The sequence below is a fragment of the Tamandua tetradactyla genome, chromosome 10, assembly GCF_023851605.1.
Source record: "Tamandua tetradactyla isolate mTamTet1 chromosome 10, mTamTet1.pri, whole genome shotgun sequence".
Classification (NCBI taxonomy): Eukaryota; Metazoa; Chordata; class Mammalia; order Pilosa; family Myrmecophagidae; genus Tamandua; species Tamandua tetradactyla.
In genome coordinates this window covers 74447736-74471065 of record NC_135336.1, presented here as the reverse complement: position 1 = coordinate 74471065, position 23330 = coordinate 74447736, and the positions used below count along the sequence as shown (strand labels likewise).

At 33.7% G+C, this 23330-nt stretch overlaps 1 long non-coding RNA gene across 1 annotated transcript; it reads left to right on the top strand.

Moving 5' to 3' along the window:
* Positions 1-14685: 14685 nt before the first annotated feature.
* Positions 14686-16036, top strand: LOC143647986 (uncharacterized). Its single transcript, XR_013158299.1, has 3 exons — positions 14686-14774; positions 15140-15255; positions 15950-16036. It is a non-coding gene; the product is annotated as an uncharacterized LOC143647986 (long non-coding RNA).
* The last annotated feature ends 7294 nt before the right edge of the window (positions 16037-23330 follow it).

Sequence of the window (23330 nt, the reverse complement as noted above, 5' to 3'; positions counted from 1 at the left end):
CATTCTTTCAAATGCAAGTCACAATCTGGCCCAAATATTTAAAGTTTTCTTAGAGCCCTAACAAAAGGACATATGTATCTATAACGACACATACTCTAAAAAGATGGTAGTAGTATTTTTTTCTGTAAAAGACAAGATTGTATATATTTCAGTCTTTTTTGGTTATGCAAATTTTGTTGCAACTACTCAACTCTGCTGTTGTGGTGTGAAAGCAGCCATAGAAAATATCCAAATAATGAGGATGACTGTAGTCTAATAAAACATTGTTTATGGACACTGAACTTTAAGCTTTATATAATCTTTCATACATATAACTTATATATCAATTTCACGTGTCACAAAATTATTCTACTTTTGATATTTTTCAACCATTAGAAAATTTGTAAATCAGTCTTAGCTCACAGGCTGTGTGAAAACATGGTGCAGAAGGGCAGATTTGGCCCATTGTTTGCTAATCCTATGCTAAAAGAAGCGTTTCTGAAGTTCAAGAATCTCAGTTTTTATTGCCGGAAGCATATCAAAAACTGAATATCACTTGATACATTTTTTACTTTTCCAAGACATTAGAGACTTATCATATTTAAAAATATATAATAAATACTGTTTGTGTTAACAGGAACTGGGTTAGGTAATTTAAGAGATACAAAGATGAACATGATTCAGTCTTTCATGACACAAACACTGTGTGATAAGTGCTACTCTTACGTAAAAAAATAGATTATTCTATAGAGTGCCAGCAGAGTGACTGATGCTGATTGGGAGGAAATAAAAGTGCATCATGGAGATGTTATTTGAAATTGGTCTTCAAGAGTAAGACCATGAATGGCAGGGCTGGAGTCAGAACAGAAGCTCCATTCCTGATGGAGAAAATACCATCCCATGCCATGGATGCTGTGGCTGCCAGATGGTCATGGTTGAGCACAAGGATAAATGTTAAGCAGATATATCTGGAGGAATATAAGTCTGTAAATGGGTATGAAGGCTTTAAAATCCAGGTTGGTAACTCAGATTTTTATACTTTCTGCAATTGAGATTCACTAAAGAATTTTGAAGAGAAGAAGATATCAAAAATTGCATTTAAGGATGATTCTATTATAGCAGTAGTTAGGCTAAGATTCTAACTTTTTTAGGGCTTTCTAGAAGTTCTGAAAATTATGTTTAGATTTTACCATAGAATTGCTTTTCTTTATTCCTCACAAAAAACAATTTTTAAGAAACAAAATGAAGATGGTCAACTGAGCTGGGGTTTAAAATATAAATTCCTCCTTGTGGTTTTGAATATTTGCTGTAAGATTAAGATAATGTTTGCCTATCAAATTTTTATAGCTAACTTGTGCTTTTACTGATGCGGTAATGAACAATCATTTAGTCTGCACTTTAGTTACTTTAGTTATAAAGTTCTTGGTTGAAGTTCAATTTCCAGTTTGTGGATCCCAAACTTTTCTAAAATTCACTTAATGTTAGTTAGAAAAACAACAATCCACAAATGTTTTAGAAAGTTCCAGTTATTTTACTACAAATTTTATTTTAATAAAGAAATGGGCTTCAGTATCTATAATCTATTGATAAATTGTTAATGTACAGTTGCCTTTTGTGTGTGCATGTGACTTAAAGCAGTCAAAGCCTGCATCCTAACTTCATGCCACATAAGGGACATGCAACAAGAAGGCTATATAATGGTTTTATATATACTACGTGTAACTGAATAACTATGTGTGAACAAACAATTCTTTTCCATTTCTTTAGTGTACTGTGTATTTCCATTTTCTCTTTTTTTAAATTATCTATTGCATTAGCAAACTTTTCAGCTTTCACATATATGAGTGAAAAAACAAAATTAATGGCCATAGAAAAGGAAGTATGACTGGAAGTAAATTATCAACTGTATTGCAGGTTTTGGACATCTCTTGTTAAATCTATGGCATTACAGAATTACATGTTGCATTATTTTAGATTAATTGCTTAACAAGGATATTAGGAATAAATGGCACTCCCTGCTGATTCAAATAAATGTCTTGTTTCACTTTTAAAGTTTGATATGTGATTTAAAAATTCTACTGAATAGAAATTGAAACAACATCTTTGACATTTAATGATTGCTTGTCTATTACACGCATTTTGGCAAAAGTGCCCAGGTCAAGAGAATTAGTGTAAACATTCTTCAAAGAAATTCCTTGAGGAATTTTAGTTTCTGAGGACTAACAACAGAAAAATATCAGAAAAGAATATTAATGTTTATGTATCAGCCATTTCATATTAAATGCAACAGTAGCACATATTTCATAATCCCAGCAATAGGATATGATATAACAGTGATTCTTTGTCTACAAATGGGTTGTTTCTTCAAATTGCCAGCATCAGTTAGCAAGAACCAATGTTTGTTGGAAGGAAGGAAAAAGTTAAGGGAATTCAAGGTAGAAAAGCAAAGCTTTTGCTTTAAAAATTTGTCATTTTATATTACATTTTTCTCACTATCTCATACTCAGAAGACAAAACAATTACTTCAAAATATATTCTGACAATGGCTGGACACAGCAAAGGACCTCATGCTGTTTACAAAATGGCCTACTCTTTCAGGAGCCTACAATTAGGAGAGTAGATACAAAAAGTACATAAACAGCAACAGTGTAAATCAATCTGCATGAATAACCCTTTTGGTTAATCTGATTATTTTTTTATTACCAAATAAAATTGTATATTTAAGTTCTTGCCTCATTTTTTATTTGCTTATGAAATATCTGAGTGGACTTTGCAGATTACCCCCAACAAATAATCACAGCATTTCATACCATGGTTGTGAGCACCAGGCTTATATTGAGTCAATAGTTAATAGCTTTTCTGAAATGTTCATAGCTATATTTCCACAAATATAACTTTAGTGATGAATACATTCAATTACAGTTTCTCAAGTACCCTTTGTATCATTTATTGTTATTTTCAAAACTGAGCTTATACTATACATTAAGAAGCATGTATAGGGTACAAAAATAAGTAAAATAATGAGAAGGGGAATATGATTATACTGAAAAGAATTCTCTCTGAAATAGGGTGAAAAAGATTTCTTAGTAAAGTATTTTAATATTCAGATTCCCTGGAGATATTTTTAGTGAAAAAATTATTTCAACTTAAAGCATAAATATATTGGCTTATTATTTAGATAATGATTGACATATTATTTATCATTCATATATTCATTTTATAAAGGTCAAATTAAATTCATTATAAATTACTGTTATATTCTATAATCTATATTTGATGACAATTTAGAGATTTTTCTATAATCAACATAAATGGTGCATTTCATTTGGTTTCAAGCATAACTTTTAAATTGTAAATCATTTTAGAAGCACTAGTTTGCCGGGGCTTTTAGAACAAATATCATGTAATAGATTGGTTTAACAACCGAATTTGTTGATTATTATTTTGGTGGCTAGAATTCCGGTATCACAATATCAACAAGTTATGCTTTTCCCTGGGGTCTCTAGCATTCTGGTGCTGGCTTGTGCAATCATTGGGGTTCCTTTACTTGCATCTCTACCTCTGTCACATGTGATTTCTTCTAGCTTCTCCTACTTCTGGCTTCTGCTTCTCCTGCTCAGTCATCTGCATCTCTGTCTATTTTTCTTCTCTTTATAAGGACCTATGGATGAAGGCACACCCTGATTCAATTTGGCTTCATTGAAATGGGATCCTTAAAGATCCTATTCACAAATGAGCTCACCTTAACTAGTAACACATGTGCAGAGGCCATATTAACAAATGGGTCCACATCTATAGGGACGCAGATTAAGACTTGAATTTGGCTTTTGTGGTGAACTTGAATCAGTCCCCAACACACAGTGTGTCTCAGCTTTAGGAAATAATGTTGATTAGTGATCAAGAATACAATTTAGACCTAAAAGTGTTTGATTTAAAAATAAAAGATGGAAAATAAGTCAAACATTCAACTCACAAATTTAGAAAATCAATATTTTGGAGAAAGTGAATAATAAAGATAATAGTAGAATAAGAAAAGAAGGAGAAGAACTCTAAATCTAAGGAAATTTTTAATTGTAAATAAATAAGTCCAAAAGTTGATCCTCGTAAAATAAAAGTCAGTTAAATGTACAGTTGTAATCAAGTAACAAAGAAAAGTAATAGCAGCTTCCCCTTGCCCAAATTTTGTAATGTGAATAGCATATGTGAAAACTGAGAAAGAGAGTCAAACATAAATTTGACAGTTTCCTTGTATTAGGTACATTATGGATTAGTACGTATTATGTAAGTGAAAATAAGAAGTGTTCAAAAAAATTAACTATAACAATAATCATGGAAGTCATTTAAAAAATTTGTCAAATATACATCTCCATTAAAGATTCTTGGCTGAGATTTTGGTAGCAAATATTATATTTAAACTTTTGGATATTTAAGAAGGTTCAAATACTCTATAAATTTAGAGCTTACAAAAATATAGAGACTTTCAAATTAGTTTTATAAGACTAGTATAACCTTAATATCAAAATCTGACAAAAACTGTGCAAAACAAAGAAATTCCTCAATAATCACCCTTACAGAGACTAAGATAATCCTAAATATTTTCCTAATAAAGATAAATTAGCTGTGTGCAAAAATGAAAATTTACCATAGCAAAACAAAGTTTATCTCACGTTATCTTTTGACCTTAACACAAATTTCACTCCACTGAAAGGCATTTCCTGAGATAAGTGGTTGTATCTGATTGAATAGAATTGTAAATGCTTTTAAAAAAGCACTATCCTAAGTACTTAAAAAAATATATAGTAAATATAATATCTGCATATATATATACAGATATAACTATAAATATATATTTATAAAGTAAAATATAATTTGTATATTATATAAATAAAATATGTACTTATCTATAATTAATATGTACATGTAAAATTTTAAAAGCATATGAAGCTTGCAAAATATGTAATGTAAATATATGCATGGAAAAGCAAAATATTAGCCTTTGATTTCTCTGTAAGATGGGGGAATTTAAGTGATTTCACTTTTCATAGATGCTTAAAAGTCTTTGAAGCGTGATTTATTTTGATTATTATAAAATATAATATTATAAATAAATAATTCACATTTCAGTAGTAATCCATTTCTCATGGAAAAATATAATCCAGAGTGCAACATGATTTATAGGAATTTACAGCAACAAAAATGATTGCAACTGTGTTAGGTTTTTGTTATTGTTGTTGTTATCGCTGTCGTTTGTTTTGTGTTTTGCCCCCGAGGAGAGACTCCCTACCCTGTGGGCTGTCCAAAAACTTTGTGCTCCGTATGAGCCTCAGGGTTCCTGTAAAGTAAAGGGAACATCTACCAGAAGAAACTGGAATTACTGGTCATCCAAGGGCATGGATGCCAGTACGGGGGGGCCCTGATCACATCACCCTCTGGCTGTTCATTGACAGTTACAGCTAGCATTCTGTTTCCAACCCCACCAGTTGTTTGGAGAAAGATTCACCGACAGCTCTTCAATTTCACCTTTTGCTCCTCACCATTTCCACTCAATTCGCTATTTTTTTTTTTTTTGGTTTGCTGATATAATTATTTATTTATTTAAATTAGTAAACATACAATGGCAATCATCAAAAGAAATAAAAAGTTATCAAATGGCATATTGTAGAAAGAAAGTTTTCCTCCACTCCTTGCCTCCAAGTCTATCATTCGTCTTCTCAGAGGTAACCCCAGTGTGAGTATCATTCCACAGAGTTCCTCTGCAAACACCAACACTTGCAGATACATCTTTCTAAGAAAATTAATGTTAGTATATTATGCACACTATTTGGCATCTTTTTTTAACAATGCATATTGGAGAATTTCCCGTATTAGGATCGATTCTAATAATGGCTTTCTATTATGTTATTGAATGACTACACAGTATAAATTTAAAAAATGGGCAAAAGATATAAAGGAAATCAGGTACATGAGATAAAATGTACTGTATTAATGTTGGTATGTGAGCATGGGATGGGTAGCAGGTAGTTTCGTGCATTGTTGCAGAGACTATAACTTGGTAAAATTCTTTATAGAACTTTTGACCATAATTAAAATTTAAAATACTCTTAACTTTTAAACCCAACAATTTTATTTTAAGACTGTAGTTTAGAGATAAACTTATACAGGTGCATGAGGAAGTTTGTAAATGATTATTCACTATCATGCAATTTGTAAGAAATAGTTTGAAACCTAACAGAGAAGATAGGATTTAACAAATGAGCATGACTGCTGAATCATTATATTGATATTTCTTTTGGTTTCCAGTGTCTTAGAGCAGCCAGAAGAAAAAAATGAAAAGTTGTAGAGCTGTAGCCCATAGCAAACTTTAAAATCTGTTCTGTAACTACTTGTTAAGACATACTTGGAAATTTATTGCTTATACATACATACATACATATATATATATATATATATATATATATATATATACATATATATGTTTTATTTCACAATAAAAATTATTTTGAAAAATTTGGTACCATTTTCAATTATTTTTATACTATATTTTTAGAGCAAATGATGAGCAAATGAAAGCTACAGAAGACAACAGAACATTCTAGCTAGTCATTTTTCCCAGTTGTGATAAGAGGGCTCAACAGAGCAAAATGCATACACTGTGAAAGAAACAATTTGGATTAATCTGAGGAAGAATTTGTTTACGGTTTCTTATTTCATTAAAACCTATCAGCTGCCAAATATCTATTAACTTGGCTAGTTTGGCAGTATGTGCAAATGACTTTATTTCCCACCCAGAAATCTGGAAAGTCTTCATATTGGATAGCCATATTGGTCACAACACATAATGAAAAAAAAATTTTTTTTAATGAAACAGAAGATCATTAGGAGAAAATAAGAAAAATCAGTTACTCTTGAAAGTAATCTCATATTTTTCATTGATCTGGTATTGGAAAGCTGTCCACGAATTCATAATGAAATGACCCCCAACTAAAGGGCCCATTCCCAAACTTTTGGCTTCATATTCTAGGCACCTGGTGTCTAGACAGATCACTCTTCTGGGATTTCAAAAGCTGGTCTCTAGGTCCTCCTTGGCCTCTCATGACTTGTGCCACATAGTGCAACTCTCTGAATTTCTTAGGATCACAATTTGCTCATCTTTGAATTGAGGTCTAGATAGTCTCTAACTTTATGTCCAGCTCTCACATTCCTTGATTTGGGCTGCTCATCTTAGCATCAGTATCTCAGATGCTGAGGAGATATTGACAATAGTCAGCATTTTAAAAGCAGAATCTGATACTTATATCTATTATATAAGCAGAGGTTGGCTGTACTGAAATACATACCCTAATGATATTTAAAGTCATTTGCATCAAAGAGTGTATATTTAAGATTATGAGTTCTTCATGTCCATGAAATATAGATAGGACAGAAACCTTAAAATTCAATTATCTCAACCCAGATTTTCACTTCAGTTTATATTCATTAATCAAATTTATCTATTTTCATTTGTAAGTCAGCCAACATCCAAAATCAATGACAAATTTATCCATGCATCAAAGCTTGATCTAAAAAGCTGAATTTGAGAGAAAACTAAAATTTTGGCAGGATCACTCAGCAGATAGCCACCTACTTGAGGTTGCAGAACCAACTGAGGAACTTTCTGACCCTATTTTATGTACATAGTTCTAGCTCATTCCCATGTTGGTTGTTTGCTAGGTTCAAACCAGTTCTTATTTAATTTTTCCATGTCCCTAGTCAATCTAATTGTACTTTCACAGATTCAGTCCTTATGTACCAAAATTTCAGGCAGTTATTTATGTCATAACAGATCGCTATTATGAAGCATTCTATGTTATAGGCAGGACACAGTGTACAGAACACTCTATTAGAGACAAGTTGTCCTACCTGCTTGTGATTATCACAAAAGTGCTCAGAATGAGAATTAAAAAGGCAGCATATCTAGAAAGAAGATATTAAAGGATAAACAATTTTTTCTTTATTTTTCATTGTTTGGAACTGAGTTAAACTTGAAGAATAAATAAAAACTAACAGATTTCATTCCCATCTTGAGAATTTACTTTTATACTGATGGGAGGTTTTTTGAGTTTTTTTGTGTAAATCAGCTGCAATCTGGAATCATAGCAAATTTAACTGCAATAGCAGACACGATATGTGTCAACCCAGCCTGTCATGCTGACTGTATATTTGACCACCTTGGGAATGAATGACTCTAGAATTCAGACGTACAGCTGAGACATAGCAGCCAGAGTGCACCAGGTCTGGTGTCACTTATGAGTCTCCCTTACACAGCTGTGAACGTATTATATATGAAGGGCAATGCTAGATATAACCATAAATCATGACTCTTTCAGTGCTAAGCTTCTGTTTCAGCTAAGTCATTTGTACTAATTAGGGTTCTCAGAGAAATAGAACCAACAGGAGGTTTCTGTAGATATGAGATTTATAAAAGTGTCCCAGGCAACCGTGGGAATGCAAGAATACAAAGCTGTGAGGCAGGCCACAAGCTTGCAGCTTTGATGAAAGTCCTCAACAAACTCCCCAGGAGAGGCTGGTTTGCTGAAGCAAAGGGAAAAATTCTCTCTTCTGAATTCTCCTTAAAAGCCTCAAGCGATTAGATTGTGTCACTCATTGTAGAAGACACTCCCCTTAGCTGACAGCAGATGTAATCAGCCATGGATGCAAGCAATGTGCTCATGATTTAAGTCCATGAAATATTCTTATAGTACCAGATAGGCCAGTGCTTGAATTGGCCAGACAACTGGGCATCATCACCTGACCAAGTTGACATATGAACCTGACTATCATATCATTCTTCTAGAACTATAAAAATTCCCACTTCCTATTTTTTTGTTCATATCATTATTTTCTTATCTCCAAGGAACTCCCTGTATCTTCTTCTTGATCACAGATTCCTTCAAGCACTGGTTCAAGTCGTACCTTGCCTAAATCTTACTCTAAAATTTCTAGGCTCAGGAATCTCTATCTCTGAATAGGATGCCCCATGAAAGTTAAAAGTTATCAGGATGAAATTTTACATGGTAATTTTTTATCTATTCTCATAAAATGTGTTTTATGTAACTGTGCACACACGCTCTCTGTACATGTATATGTACATAGTATGTAGCTATGTATCTAGAATGATTGTAAACTAGCAAACAATTAGAATATTTATCTTCTAAAATAATATTATTTTCTCTACCTCTATTCAAACTTTAATACTTTCAATATTTCTAGCGAAATGAATTACATATAATTCTTTAAAGATTAGCTGGCAATCACAGGAATCTTTGATTTGGTATACTACAAAGTATATGATATGGTCTTTATAATTAAGAACTTAAATCAACTAAGAAATATTACAAATATATTAGTAAAAAGTTAAATAGCTGCAATATGAAAAATTTTGATTAAAATAATAAAATTACACTGATGGTCATAATCAATGATGACAGTTTGCTTTTATTGAACACTTGCTAAATGCAAGGCATATTCTAAATTATTTATATGCATAATATCATTGAATATACACAATTACCCTATGACTGTATGTACTGTTTTTATTTTCATTTTTGAAAAAAAATGAAGAAACATAGGTAAAAAGAAGACAAGTTAGTGTAGGAATATTGAGAATAAAGAATCCAAGGTTTTCATACACTATACCAAAAATAATTGTTGCTGGAATGAAAGATAGAAATAATTTTCTTCAGATTGAGGTACCAGGAAACAGAAGAATCAGAACTTGGGATGAGACTAAGTTTAAAAAAGCACAAAAAACAAACAATATCTATGAATAAATAGAAAAGAAAGTCATGGGATGTGAATGACATGAAATATAATTATTAAAGATATTAAACATATTTTGAACAAATAGAAAGACAAACCATGTTCCTGGATAGAAAGGTGAACTATCATAAAACTTAAAATGTCTATAAATAAAAATGTAACTCAATGCAATTTCCATTAGAGTTCCAATAGGTTTATTTGAAGTGGGTTAAAGATAAAACATCTGAAATAGTTAAGAAATATATCATAATAAAGATTGACAAAGGGAAAGTTGCCTTTCCAGGCAACTTTGAAATGAAATCAGACACTTTAAGTCACCATAACCAATAATAATAGCTATTGGTGAGGGAACAGATAAATAGATCATAACAGAATAAGGCTAGGAATTGCCCCCATATAAACAAAAATAGATGTAATACTCTTAACTAATTAATTAATTATACTGGTATTAAATTTAGTATAAAGATAATATTATTGATAAATACTTCTGGCACACTGAATACCCATCTGAAATCTTATATAAAAAACCCATTTCTTACATTACATATACAAATAATTCTAGATTGATTTTAAAACCATAAATATAAATAAAATTAAAAAGATATAATATTTCAAAAGAATATATGCTCTTACATGTACAGTCTCAAGGCAGAGTAATTCTTAACTGGAATCAGAAGCACTACAATAAAAAAGAAATAGATAATTTTGTTTCCATTAAAATGTGAAATTTGGGCAAACATTTATTAGAAAAAATTAATCAGATGAGATATGTGTACAAATATATGTTTTAGATGGGAACAAAATGTATTTGTAAATAGATAACAAAGCATTAATATCTGTAATATCCAGAAAATTTTTAAAATTGACCAGAAAAGGGCATGTTGACAGTAAAATACTTGGCAAAGCAATATGAGTAGATATTCATAGAAAGTAAATCCAAATAGACAGGAAATACATAAAATTCACAATGCTCGAACTAACCAGTAGTTAGGTAAATATAATTAAATTACCTCAAACTGACAAAAATTCCTGGAATAATATAGAAGAAAAGTATTTACAATTTGACACAAGTGTGAAATGTTACTGTTATATTTGGAAGATTTTTTGACGACGAGTAGTAAAACATAAAGTAGTACATTGTGTTACCCAACAAACCCTCTCTTTCAAATCTATCTGCTGGAAATAAAAGCACTATTTTTTTTTTAACATATGTTCAAGGATATTTTCTGAGCAATGCTTATAGAGAAAAATGGAAATAAAGTGAATAACAAGCAATAAGGAAATGGCTGAATAAGAGATGGACCTATACCATAAAATATAGTGTAAGCTTCATAAATAATAAATTGGAATTGTGTTAGGACTTTAAGCAATTTCCAAAAGGTATTATTCAGTGAGAAAAGCATTATGCAGTGTGCCTGGAGGCATAATTAAATTTCCACAACCAGTGGCACATATGCCTCCTTTCTTTTATTCTGTACCCATGGACAAATGGGTACTTCCCTATAATCAAAGACTGAAGAAGAAAAGTTTCAAACCTTTCCTGCTAATGGTTCTATTTCATACAGTGTACAACCCAACAGTGTTTTTTTTTTTTTTTGCATGGATAGGCACCAGGATTCAAACCTGGGTCTCTGGCATGGCAGGCGAAAACTCTGCCTGCTGAGCCACCGTGGTTCACTCACCCAACAGTGTTTGATTAAGCATTACAGCCCCTCTGTCAGGTGACCTTGAGGAATAGCAGTGAAGAGAAACTTTTCAGAGGCACAACTTCAAGTAATACAATTGTTCATTTTTGCCTAGGCCTAGAAGGAAAGATGGTCAGAAACTTCTAATGTTCATAAGTAGAAAACTGATGACAAGAAAGGTAAAGGAAAAGGTCCAGGAGCTTTATTTACTCACCAAGAAGACTCAGTGGGTGAAAAGACATTCTATGAATATCTTTCAATCTCTTCCCCATCTTGCTCATGTGCTTTCTCAGTGGACATGCAGCTTAGCATGGTGACGATGTTGGAGATTATGTGTGGGCTCAACGACATGGACTTTTACTTACCAAGGTCAATTTGGTCACAGTCATTCTGAGTACCTAACCTTCTAGCAGCAAGGATTGAAATTGAGCCCCCACTATGGTAACTGATTCTGTCGGATTAGCTAGAATTCTGATATTAAGTTGATTGTCTGAGTTCTCTTTCATCAAAGAAAGAGGAATGTTTTGTTCAGGCTGAAATAAACATTCATTTTACAGTGAATAAAATGTGACAATGGGCTCATGCTCATACAATTAACTGTCTTGCAACATTACGCATTGATAAAATATTGGAATGGACTTTTTGAAGATTCATTATGGCACTTTCTGGGTGAAAAATACCTTGAGAGGCTGGGAGGATATTATACAGGATATGGTATATGCTTTTTATATGGTGTCTTTTCTCCAAAAGCAGGATTCATGATTCCAGGAATGAAGGGGATAAAAATGGGAATAAACCCTTTCACGATTATCCCCACTGAAAATGTTTTCCTCCTGTTCCCACAACTGTGAGCTCTGCTGGTCTTGTTCCAAAGGAATGGATGTTTAATTCAGGAACATAACAATGGCTCCATTAAACTGAAAGTTGACACTGCCTTAGTAGCCACGTTGACGCCTCATGCCAATGAATCAACAGGCCAAGAAGGGAGTTACTCTGTGGGCAGGGTGATTGATTTTGACTATCAAGGGAAAATTGTGTTGCTATTTCACAATGGTGGTACGGAAGATTATGTCCGGAATGCAAGAGTTCCCCAGAGATCCTCTTACTATTTCCACACTGGTGATTAAAGTCAATAGAAAACTACAACAACATAATAAAGGCAAAGCTGCAAATGACCCAACCCTTTAAGGAATGATAGCTTAGCTCACCTCAACAGACCAGGTATCAAAACCAGCTGAAAGAGCTTTCTGAGAATAAATGTTATGTGGAATAGACAATAGAAGAAGGAAGACATAAATACCAGCTACAACCATGTGATCAGTTGTAGAAAAGAGGATTTTAATATTGATGAATAATACTTCATTCTTTTCACAAGGTTATGTTCCTGTATATACTAATCATTTTTTTTTCTTCTTCTACTTTCTTATTTCCATGTCATGTAGGGCAAGATGTGTGATGGTTTGGAGGCTGTGTGCACTCCAGAAAGGCTCATGTTCTTTTAATTCATTCCTGTGGATGAAGACCTATTGTAGGTGGGAACTTTTGATTAGGTTACTTCAATTGAGATGTGACCCATGTCATCCAAGATGGGTCTTAATTCTCTTACTGGAGTCCTTTATAAGAGGATGGTATACATAGAGATGATGTTAAGAGAAGATCACAGAATGTGCCCCCCAGAGAAGCTAAGAGAGGACCCACAAAAAACAGAGTGGACGTCACTGAAACTAGAAGCTGAAAACTTCAAACCCCAGAAGAAAAGGATCAGCAGACACTGGCCATGTGCCTCCCAGTGTGTCAGAGGTGTCTGGGACACCTGCAGCTTGTCTTCAGGGTCCAGGTATCATCCTTTTGATGATTTGAGTTGGACATTTCCACTAAGAACTGTAAATTATAAGTTAATAAATCCCCATTGTAAAAGCCAACCCATTTCTGGTATATTGCATTCTGTCAGCTTTTTTAAACCAAAACAAAATGCCTTAATTGTAACTTGGTATCTCAGTGTCATGAGAAGCAGTTCAGTGCCTGAGATTTTATCCTATTTATAAGCTAAAAGGTAAGCCAATGTAATAGATGCTGGCAGAAGAAATGACATGCCTGAGTCAGAGACAAGACAGTTTATTACTGTTGCAACAGCAACAACCAGAGTGATAGGGTCATGCCAACCATTTCTTCAGGCTGCAATTCCAAGATGGTGATGTAATGAGTGCTAAATGTTGCCTTCCCACTGCATTGCAGACTATGAAGGAAGGAAACTCTAATATTAGGAATTTGAGATCTTATTAAGGGATAATTGGCAAAGCTGACCATCCTCCCCTCTGGAGAGAAACATTATCCTTATCACTTTGGAATGTAAATCTGCTCTTGGGGAGGAAAATATCTCTACCATTTTTATTCTATATCATCCTAGAATGCAGATGTTTCTATCTTCCAAAAATCCTTGACAAAAAACCCTTGGCAAATTAGTTAAGGCCTTTGAAGACTCCAGAAACTTTTGAGGTACATGGAAAATCGTCTCCCCATACTTAGTATTTAAGTTATAGGATGCCACAAGGCAAGAGGGATTCAGCTAGAACAATGAGCATCACTAACGTTGGATAAAGGGACTTGGTGTTTTCTTTCAGGGAGAAGTTCAACATGAAATTAATTGCATAAGGAGGTTGCATCATATTAGCCAGAAACATGATTTAAGTATTGTCTTATTTTGGATGTTGGGTACAGTTCAGACAGATAAATATGCATGCCAAATGGACAAGAGGTTGAATATGGTGTCTTTGTGCTGTGTCAATTTGGGTTAAACTTGGAACCATCCTTTTCTGGATGTTCTAGATTAGAGTAGACCAGAAGAGAAATTTCCATGGGATCTGGAATGTGGAAGTGAGGCAGCAGACTCTGTGCTCTGAAAGTCAGTGTAAGGCACTAGATAATGCTGCAGCCTTTTCATGTTGTTGATCTACTAGCTCATCTTCTTGGTTTGTGGTATGATTAGGACCTACAATTTTTCCAAATCCCACTGGAATTTCTACTTCCTCATTTTCAAGTCCTGGAACAAGTACATTAGCAGCTATGTGGCTAAGGGGACCAGTTTCTTCCCACATCATTTATGCCAAATTAGACATTATGAAAATTAGATGTGAGTACTAGTTATGGGAACTTATGGGCTCCAGTGCATCCTAATGGGCTCCAGTTGGTCCTTACTCTCTCTCCAGATTTTCTTCCCAAATCTGGCCCTGATAACCTACAGTAACTTTAGGCCAATATCTGACAGAAAGACCACAGACTTTCTGTGAACTTTTTCATCACTTCCACAATTGTGTAAGTTCTAATCTTTATAATAAATTCCTCATTCTGTATCTCTTCTTGCTATTCTGCTTCTCTGAACAAACCCTAACTGATATAACTTTCTAATTTATTTTTGGTGGAATTCCTCAAATATTGTTTCTAACAATATTTTCTAGTACTTTGCCACATTAATTTAATTCAATATAATATTTGTAGATTTTTATTCTTAAATATTTAGACCTCTGTTATCATTCTTATCACTTGTACATGGAAAATAGTAATGATATTCTGAAAATAATTTCATAAGGTTTCTATTCCTTTCAAACAGGTTTTTTTATACACAACCTAGCTCCTAATGGCAATAACTAATATGAGCATTAGTATATCTTTGTTTGTAGAAGACTTGGCTACACTGAAGTGCGAGACAGGAGTTGAGTATCCCAGAGTATAGAAGAATAAAATGATGGATAAAAGATCAGGAAGGAAAGAAAACAAAACAAAATGAAGCAGCCAGGTAAGGAAGAAAAAAATATTTCCTCAAATCTAGATGTCCTTGAATGTATATATAGAGAAATCATTTCTTTCTTAGTCATTAGCTGAATTAAGTGGATCTGGATTGTTGTAAAATTTAAAGAACCATATGGTCGATCTTTAAACCAATCACCTCCACTTCATCAACTTTCCTGCTCTCTAGAATTTTCTATGGTTCTTCTACAAGCCAAGGCCTCCCTCCCTTTGTTCTCTTCTGCCAGCATAGGGTTTCCTATCCTGAGTAACTAGTGCTTCTATTTTCCTTCACCAGTTTCTCCCAGCTTAAGTCAAACCCACACATACACATATACTCACACATACATACATGCATTCACAAAGACACACAAAACAATCACATTCAAGGAGATTTCAAGTTTAGGGAAATAAGTCATTAATAATAAAATAGTAAATATCCTTTACCTCTATTTTTATATATTTGTCCTTAAAATTGTATTTAAGATTATGGAGTATATTAGAGACAAGCTCTTCAAAATGAAATTGCACAATTATCAAGCTTTGTTTACTCTGCTGACAGCCTCCAGATGATGCCAATTTATGCTACCTAAGATAAAGGACTTTTCGCAAAAATCACCAAGTTATAATGATTTTGGTTATAGTAGATGTAAGTTAAATGGATCAAAAAACTCAAGGCTACTTTCTTCCTATCACCTACATAGGATCAATATTTTACAAAAAGGCACGTGATACCACCATCTATTTAAGGAGAAGGAATAACTTGAAGGGGATGGATGAACAGAGATAGGATTAGAGAAATGAGGATAACACAACCATGAGCAGTAAGAATACTAAATTTTCTTCATTTATTCATATATGTAAAATGCTTCATTCATCCTAAGTACCATCATGGGTTGAGGCTACTAATCAAAATAAAATTCATGCAAATATATGTACATGATTTGCAGATGAGCCATGGCCTCCAGGTTTCTGGAAAGTTGCCAGTATTGTCCTTGATAAAGCCAAGTTTAGGCTCTTCCAAAGCTCTCAGGCTGTCTTTCCTTTGTTAGAAAAGCAGAGCTCATAAACAGTGATGAGGGGAGAGAGTGAGGTGGGGGTACAGAGTTAACCCAGCCACAATCTCTCTAAGAGTTGTGCACCCAGGTTGCTGGGTTTTCTTTTTTACAGTGTAAGAGTCTTAAGCTCTGGAAATACATAATATATATAGATATAAAAAGGACAATTTCAGCATAAAGTTAGTATTCTTTCATAAATAGATTTTTAAATTGGATATGTTTAGATAATGTGATTTTTAGAATTTTTAAGTTCAGAAACAACTTTAAAATTTAAAATTTATTTCACAAACACTTTATGGGGATAATGTTAGCTAAAAATGACTTATCTTCCCCTACTCAAGTTAACAACAGATATTGCACTTCAATAATTATCTTTCATTGGTTGCATATGTCACTGAATTATTTGGTAGGACTAGTCTAGAGGAATAGTATAGTTCTTATAGTGTAGTAATAGGTATACATCACAGAGAATATAAGGTAACCAAATAGGATTTATAAGTGAATTATAAAATGCATAAAAACAAAATTAAAAAGTCATGACTAAAAGGTACATTTTTTCATCCATTCATGCAACAAATATTATGAAATATTTTATATTGGGATAGGGTCCTAAGCACATACTGATACATAAGACACAATCTATATCATTAAAGTAGTCAAAGTCCTGTGGAGAATAGAGAGAAGTAATCAAATTGTGGGGGCATGTAATAAATGGTGTATCAGAGGAGAAGAGGATTCTGTGGCACTTCAAAGAAAAGAGTAAATCATTTTACATAGATGGGTTTATTTCAGCAAATCTCAAAATATTGCTGCTTTTGTTGGTACTCCAACCTTTAAGATGTGAAGTGTCTTTCCCTCCCTTTTAACTTGGGCAAACTTTGTTACTTGCTTTGACCAGTAGAAGGTGGCAGAAATATTACTGTTCCAGTTCCATTCTGGATCTAGCTTTTTAAGAGACTGGTATCTTTTACCTTCCATCTGGAAACCAGCTGCCTTGTAAAAAGTGTAATTAGCTTGAAACCTCAATGCCATGAGTAAACTCAAGCTTGCCACGCTGAGTGGCCACATGAAAGAGAACCATGTTATTTGACATTTGAGTAAAGCTTTCTTTGACCTTTTAGCCCCAGCCAGGCCAGCCCAGCAGACAGCTGGATGCCCCTGAGTGAATGACCCATATGGAGTAGAAGAACCACCCAGTTCAACCTAACAAAACCAAGATATCTGGGAAATAATAAACCAGGGTTATTTTAAGCCGCTAAGTTTGGGGTGGTTTGTTACCCACTAATAGATAGCTGAAACAAGATTGAAAACCACCAGTTAGTAAAATTTTCACACAGAAAAAAAAAAATGTATTTAAGTATTAAAAGACAAACTGGAATCGTCTAGGCAAGAATGGAGAATAAAGACAGTAAACAGCATGTTCAAAAAGCACAGAGGTAGAATGAGTACACGCTATTTTGAGAACTGCAAGATATTTGGTATTGCTGAAGCACTTTGCTTATTTCCTGCAATAATTATACAGCTTTTCAACTCCATTTAAGTTGCTGGGCATTCAACAAAGAACAAGCTGGTTTCCCATTTTGTGGAACTAACATTCAAGTGGGTGTGAGAAATAAAGGTAAACTAATAAGTGAGATGACATCAAATAGCAATAAATGTAATATAGGAATAATAAGGATACAAGAAGAACAATGGATATGTGTGTGTGATATTTAGTTTAATAGGATGGTCACAGAAGGCCTTATTGTGAAAGTGACATTTAATCCATGACTTGAAGAATGAGGAAGAGCTAGTCTGGCAGAGTAGGGAAAAGATCATTCTAGACAAAGTCATGGCAAGTGAAAGGCCATCAGGTAGAAGAACTTGGAATGCTCAAAGAAATGAAAGAAAGTGTGACTCATGCCAAGAAAATAAGTGAAGAGTGGAAAGATGAGGTGGAAGAGGGAAGAGAGGCTTTTCATGTAATGCATTTAGGACATTGTATCTGTTTGCCAAAATGCAGGTATGAAATATACCAGAAATGGATCGGCTTTTACAAAAGGGATTCACTAAGATTACAAATTTATAGATCTAAGGCCATGAATATATCCAAATTAAGGCATCCAGAGAAAGAAACCCTGACACTGAAGTAAGGCCAATGGAATCTGGGGTTCCTCTGTCATATGGCAAGGTACATGGCTGGCATCTGTTGGTGCTTCACTCCCAGGTTGCTTTGCTTTCAGGTTCTGATTCCAGTAACTTTCTCATTAAGCTTCCATGGGTATTTGCTTGTTTCTCCCAGGGTGTTTCTCTAAGCTCTCACCAAAATGTCTCTGGATATTTTTTTTTCTTTTCCTTCTTTCAATGTCTCTGGCGCCCTCTCATAAAGGGCTCCAGGAAAGGATTAATACCTACCTTGAATGGATGGGGGTCACATCTCCAGGGAAGCAACCTAATCAAAAGATCAATTCATAATAGGTATGAATCCATAAGATTGGATTAAAAGAGCATGGCTTTTCTGGGGTACATTAAAGTTTCAGCACAGACATGGTTGGGAGTTTGGCTTTTATTCTAATGGTTCTTAGAAATATGGAGATGTATCCATTTTCAATTTCAGTTGTTCCCGTAACAAATTTCCATAAACTTAGTGGCTTAATACAGATTTATTTTCTTACAGTTTGGAGATCTGAAGTCCAAAATACACAGTCTCATCATGCTGAAGTCAATATATTGTTGGGGTCGTGTTTCTTTGGGAGTCTCTTCCGTGAATCCATTGCCTTGCCTTTTCCAGCATTTGAGAGCCAACAGTCTTTGGCTTATGTACACTCTCTTCATCTTTAAAGTCAGAAGTATAGCATCTTCTACTATCTCTTTGACTCTGACATTTCTGTCACTTTTCTATTTATAAGAACCCATGAGGGTACACAGGTGATTCAGTGGTAGAATGCTCACCTTCCATGATAGAGACCTGGGTTCGATTCCCAGACCATGCACCCCCCCACCAAAGAAAAGAAAACCATGTGATTCCACTGGTCCCATCCACATAGTACAGAATTTCTCCCCATTTGAAGGTCAGCTGATTGGCAACTTTAATTCTATGTGCAATCGTAATTCCCATTTGCCATGCAACCTAACATATTTATGGGTTCCAGTGACTAGAATATAGCTATTCTTGGGTGGGAAGCACTCTGCCTATGACAGGACAAAATGGATGTTCTCCTGGAAGACATGTCAGGAATGTTGGATTATGTTGATTTTCATCTAGCTAGATGTACTAAAAAAACATGCAGAAATATGAGAATGCAACATTTGAATAAAGTAAATAATTTATACACTTTTAAAAGAGAAAGCCTCACAAATAACTCTGATTGGTGAGTGAAGATTTTTGTAATCAAGTTATGCAAGGGAATCTAACTCTCAACTGGGCTCATAGAATAATCAGAGAAGCTGTACATGTAGTTGAAATTATTTGACCATCAAAAGTTCTGAATAAATAACTTTTGAGTCAATTTTGTAAATAAAACCAGAATTTTCCAGATTTTATAATAAAACGTCATCTCTTCCTTTTTTTGGAGCTCGTTTCAGGAAACAGGGATTTTAGAATGACTTCGCCGCTTATGGTGGTAGCTGCTTTTAGTTGTCTGTGTGATTTAGGTTGACATTAGAAAACTTCTGTTTTTCAGGGCCTATCTCTCAACCATAGTCCATGTCTTAGAAAGGATTTATATTTTTAAAAGCTTTAAATTTAGACATAGTCCCTGAAAAACAGGTAAGAAGGGGTGAGACCAGACTTTCCTGTGTGAGATTCTAACTCCAGGCACAAATTTGACCAAATAAGTTTGCTTTCTGACATTTTTTTTGACTCAGTAGTATCAATTTTATGTATTTCTCTTTTCAGATTACTTTCCTTTCATGAGTGTAATAAGATTTGTGGATTATTATTGAAAGGCATCCTTGTTAAAATATTCAAAATAGTTAGAGCTGCATAATATTAAGGTGAAGGAATTTACTCCCATCTGGTAGTTGACTATGACCCAGGGTGGAATACTTTTTATCACTTTTATTGTGCCAGAAACAATTTTAAAGCTCCCATCAGGTTATCTCTTCCAAGGAGTATAACCTAAAACTACCCAATTTGCCCCTACTTATTTCAACTAAAGTAGCTTTAATTTTAGTGATATTCTTTTTTGCTAAGATACCCCAAATATCCCTGATTTGTCAGGAAGGAGTATCTCTTACTACCTATAAGGATAGAATTACATATGCCATGCAGTTTATAGAAAGGATTTTGTAAGTATTATTTCCATATTGTCTATTTATTTAATTCTGGATTTTTTATAATTAAGTAAATTATTTACTTTAAAATTTTATACTTCCTTCATATTTGTTTCATCAAATTAGGAAGTAAGTTATATAGTTATGCAAATAACTACATTGAACCATGAAAATTTAAGACACTTAGTAAAAGTAGTTTGAATAACATAAGACTATTTTCCTGAACGGTTTTCCAGGAAAACCTATCAAAATGCATTATTATTCTACACAATTACCATCGTTTACTCTTTGAAGATTTATTGCTTTATGATCTATATTAAAATTGCTCATGGAGTACCTTTTTTAAATTCTGAAGGGTCAGTTAGAGCAATTTACATACAAAGTGTTTCATTCCATTTTATACAAATTTATCTCATGAAAACAAAGGTTAGATATATATGAAGAAGAATGAAAAAGATTTTTATCAAATGACCATCACAATTTGTAACAATGAAAACAATACTATCAAAAAAAACACCAAAACAAAACTATCAATATTTCTATTAAAAAATTCCAATTAAATTCCCCTCATGGGTTTCATTTAGGCTTGCATAATTAATTCTTGTACACCAGAACTTGAGTCAGCGGTTGGCTTCAACATGTCATGAGCTTTTGGACCAAAGTTGTCCTGGAAATCCTTACTCAGTTCCCTGGTCTTTTCTGGAATATATCTGCTTATATATCTGGATTATACCTGCTTGAGTCCCAAGGATCAACCATAGCTGGTATTCTTTACTGAGAATATAATCTATTTGACATTTCTTCCAAAAGACATTTCCTTCCTATAGCTTATAGCGTGAAACTTTAGACCCATTTGTGTGCATTTGTGCTGGGTGGGGGGTGGGGGAGTGGGGCAGTAGTGTGTGGAACAGAAGCTCCTTGTGGATGGTAAGACTGAATTTTCACAGTTGATTTTATAACAGTAACCCAAAGTACGAGAATGGAGGAGACCGGAATTGGGGTTGCATTTAAAATTATATAGAAAGGATCTAGTTAATGATTAACCTGAGTGTGAGAACATATTCTGAAAACCAAGGGCACTGAAAAATTTTACAGCCTTTTGAGTCATTCAATGAAATGTGTGTTAAATGTGCCATATGTTTAAAAAGGTTATTATAAAACTAGAGGCAAAATAGTTCAAAGAATGAATTTGTTTTAGAAACATTATGCCAGGCTTTGTACAAGAACATGAAAATATTTCAAGCCATCCTGAAGGCATATGACTATGGAAACACATGTTCATATTTATAGCATCCTACTTGTACACAACTGACCTAGAGCATATTGAGCTTCTGTTTTTGGTTTGACAGCTCTTCCTTTACCATGGTTGGACAAACACAGTGGCTCTCACTATAGGTTGATGTAATTAGAATATAGAAAATATAAAATCTAATTTCTAGTCCCTCCCTAGATGCAAGCAACAACTCCACAAGAAAAGTTTTGGTGAGAAAGATACCTAAATTGTTTTATAATGGTGAATTTAGTGCATGAATTTGGGAAAGGCAATATTGAAAAGACTGATGAGAAGGCATTGTTCATTACATCAAGATATGGAATAAGTCGTAGGTAACTAAAGACAAGAAATAATTATAATTCTGGTTATCTATTAATCAGAGTGACAATATTTTAAAATATAATAGGGAGCAACATCATAAAGTAACTTTAGTTCTTTTAGAAGTGAGAAACTTTCATTGTTTCTTAACAAATAATTCATAAGAATGGTTGAAAATTAGCTGTATCTCAAGCAAAAGAATTCTGCTGAACTAAGGAAACTATTACCTGGTCAGATTATGGAGAAAATTTATCATCTATTTTTAAGAAAATATTGAATACTCCCAGTCCAATTTTGAATGACCAGTTCTCTCCTTTGTACCGTACCAAATTTTTTATTTATCTGATGATTTTGAGATAAGTTACATAAATATGAACAAATATGGCTAGATGATAAATTAAAACCTTCAACTTTAGCTTTAAAATAGCAGTCTTATCAGCATATTATGAAATGGTGCATATAATTAATTTAATTTCCACTTTAATTAGAAGGTTTACTCACTCATTAATGGAAGTTGATATTAACTAAAGGTCTTAAAGTCAATTAAAGATCTTGAAAATTACATTTAAATTGGCCTTACACAGCAAAAAAATCAAAATTCGTATTAAATTTTTGTCAGAAAGTGAACCTTTCAAAATTTTTCAAGATATGGTAGGTGAAGTAACTAAATTTACATTATTATTAAAGTTATTGTTCAATAAACTTAAATAATTTATGGAAATAATAACAAATTGTCTCTCCCATAAACAGCATAGGAAATTTAAGAGAGTCTCAATGATAAAGATTTCCATTAAAAATATTATGCCCAAGTCTTACATAACATAAAGTTTCCAGAGTAGATTCCAAAAATTATTGAAATTCTTCCATCCCTGTACTCACCTCCCTCCCACTTTAATGTGTCTTTGCACCTCCATCCATCAAGGGGCAGAAACTCTTTATCCTTTAGAGGGCCTTGGTCATATGACTTGCTTTGGCCCAAGGGATATTATCAAGGATGACATTGGCAGAGGCTTGACAAACTTTGCATATTGAGGCTTGCTCTCTTGCTACTCCTGGGAACCCTGCACCCACTGAATAAGTGTGAATAGTGGATGATGAGAGACGCCTGGCAAACTCATCCCCATCACCCCAGCTCAACTGCCAAATATGTGAATGAAGTTATCTAAAAGCATCCAGCACTAG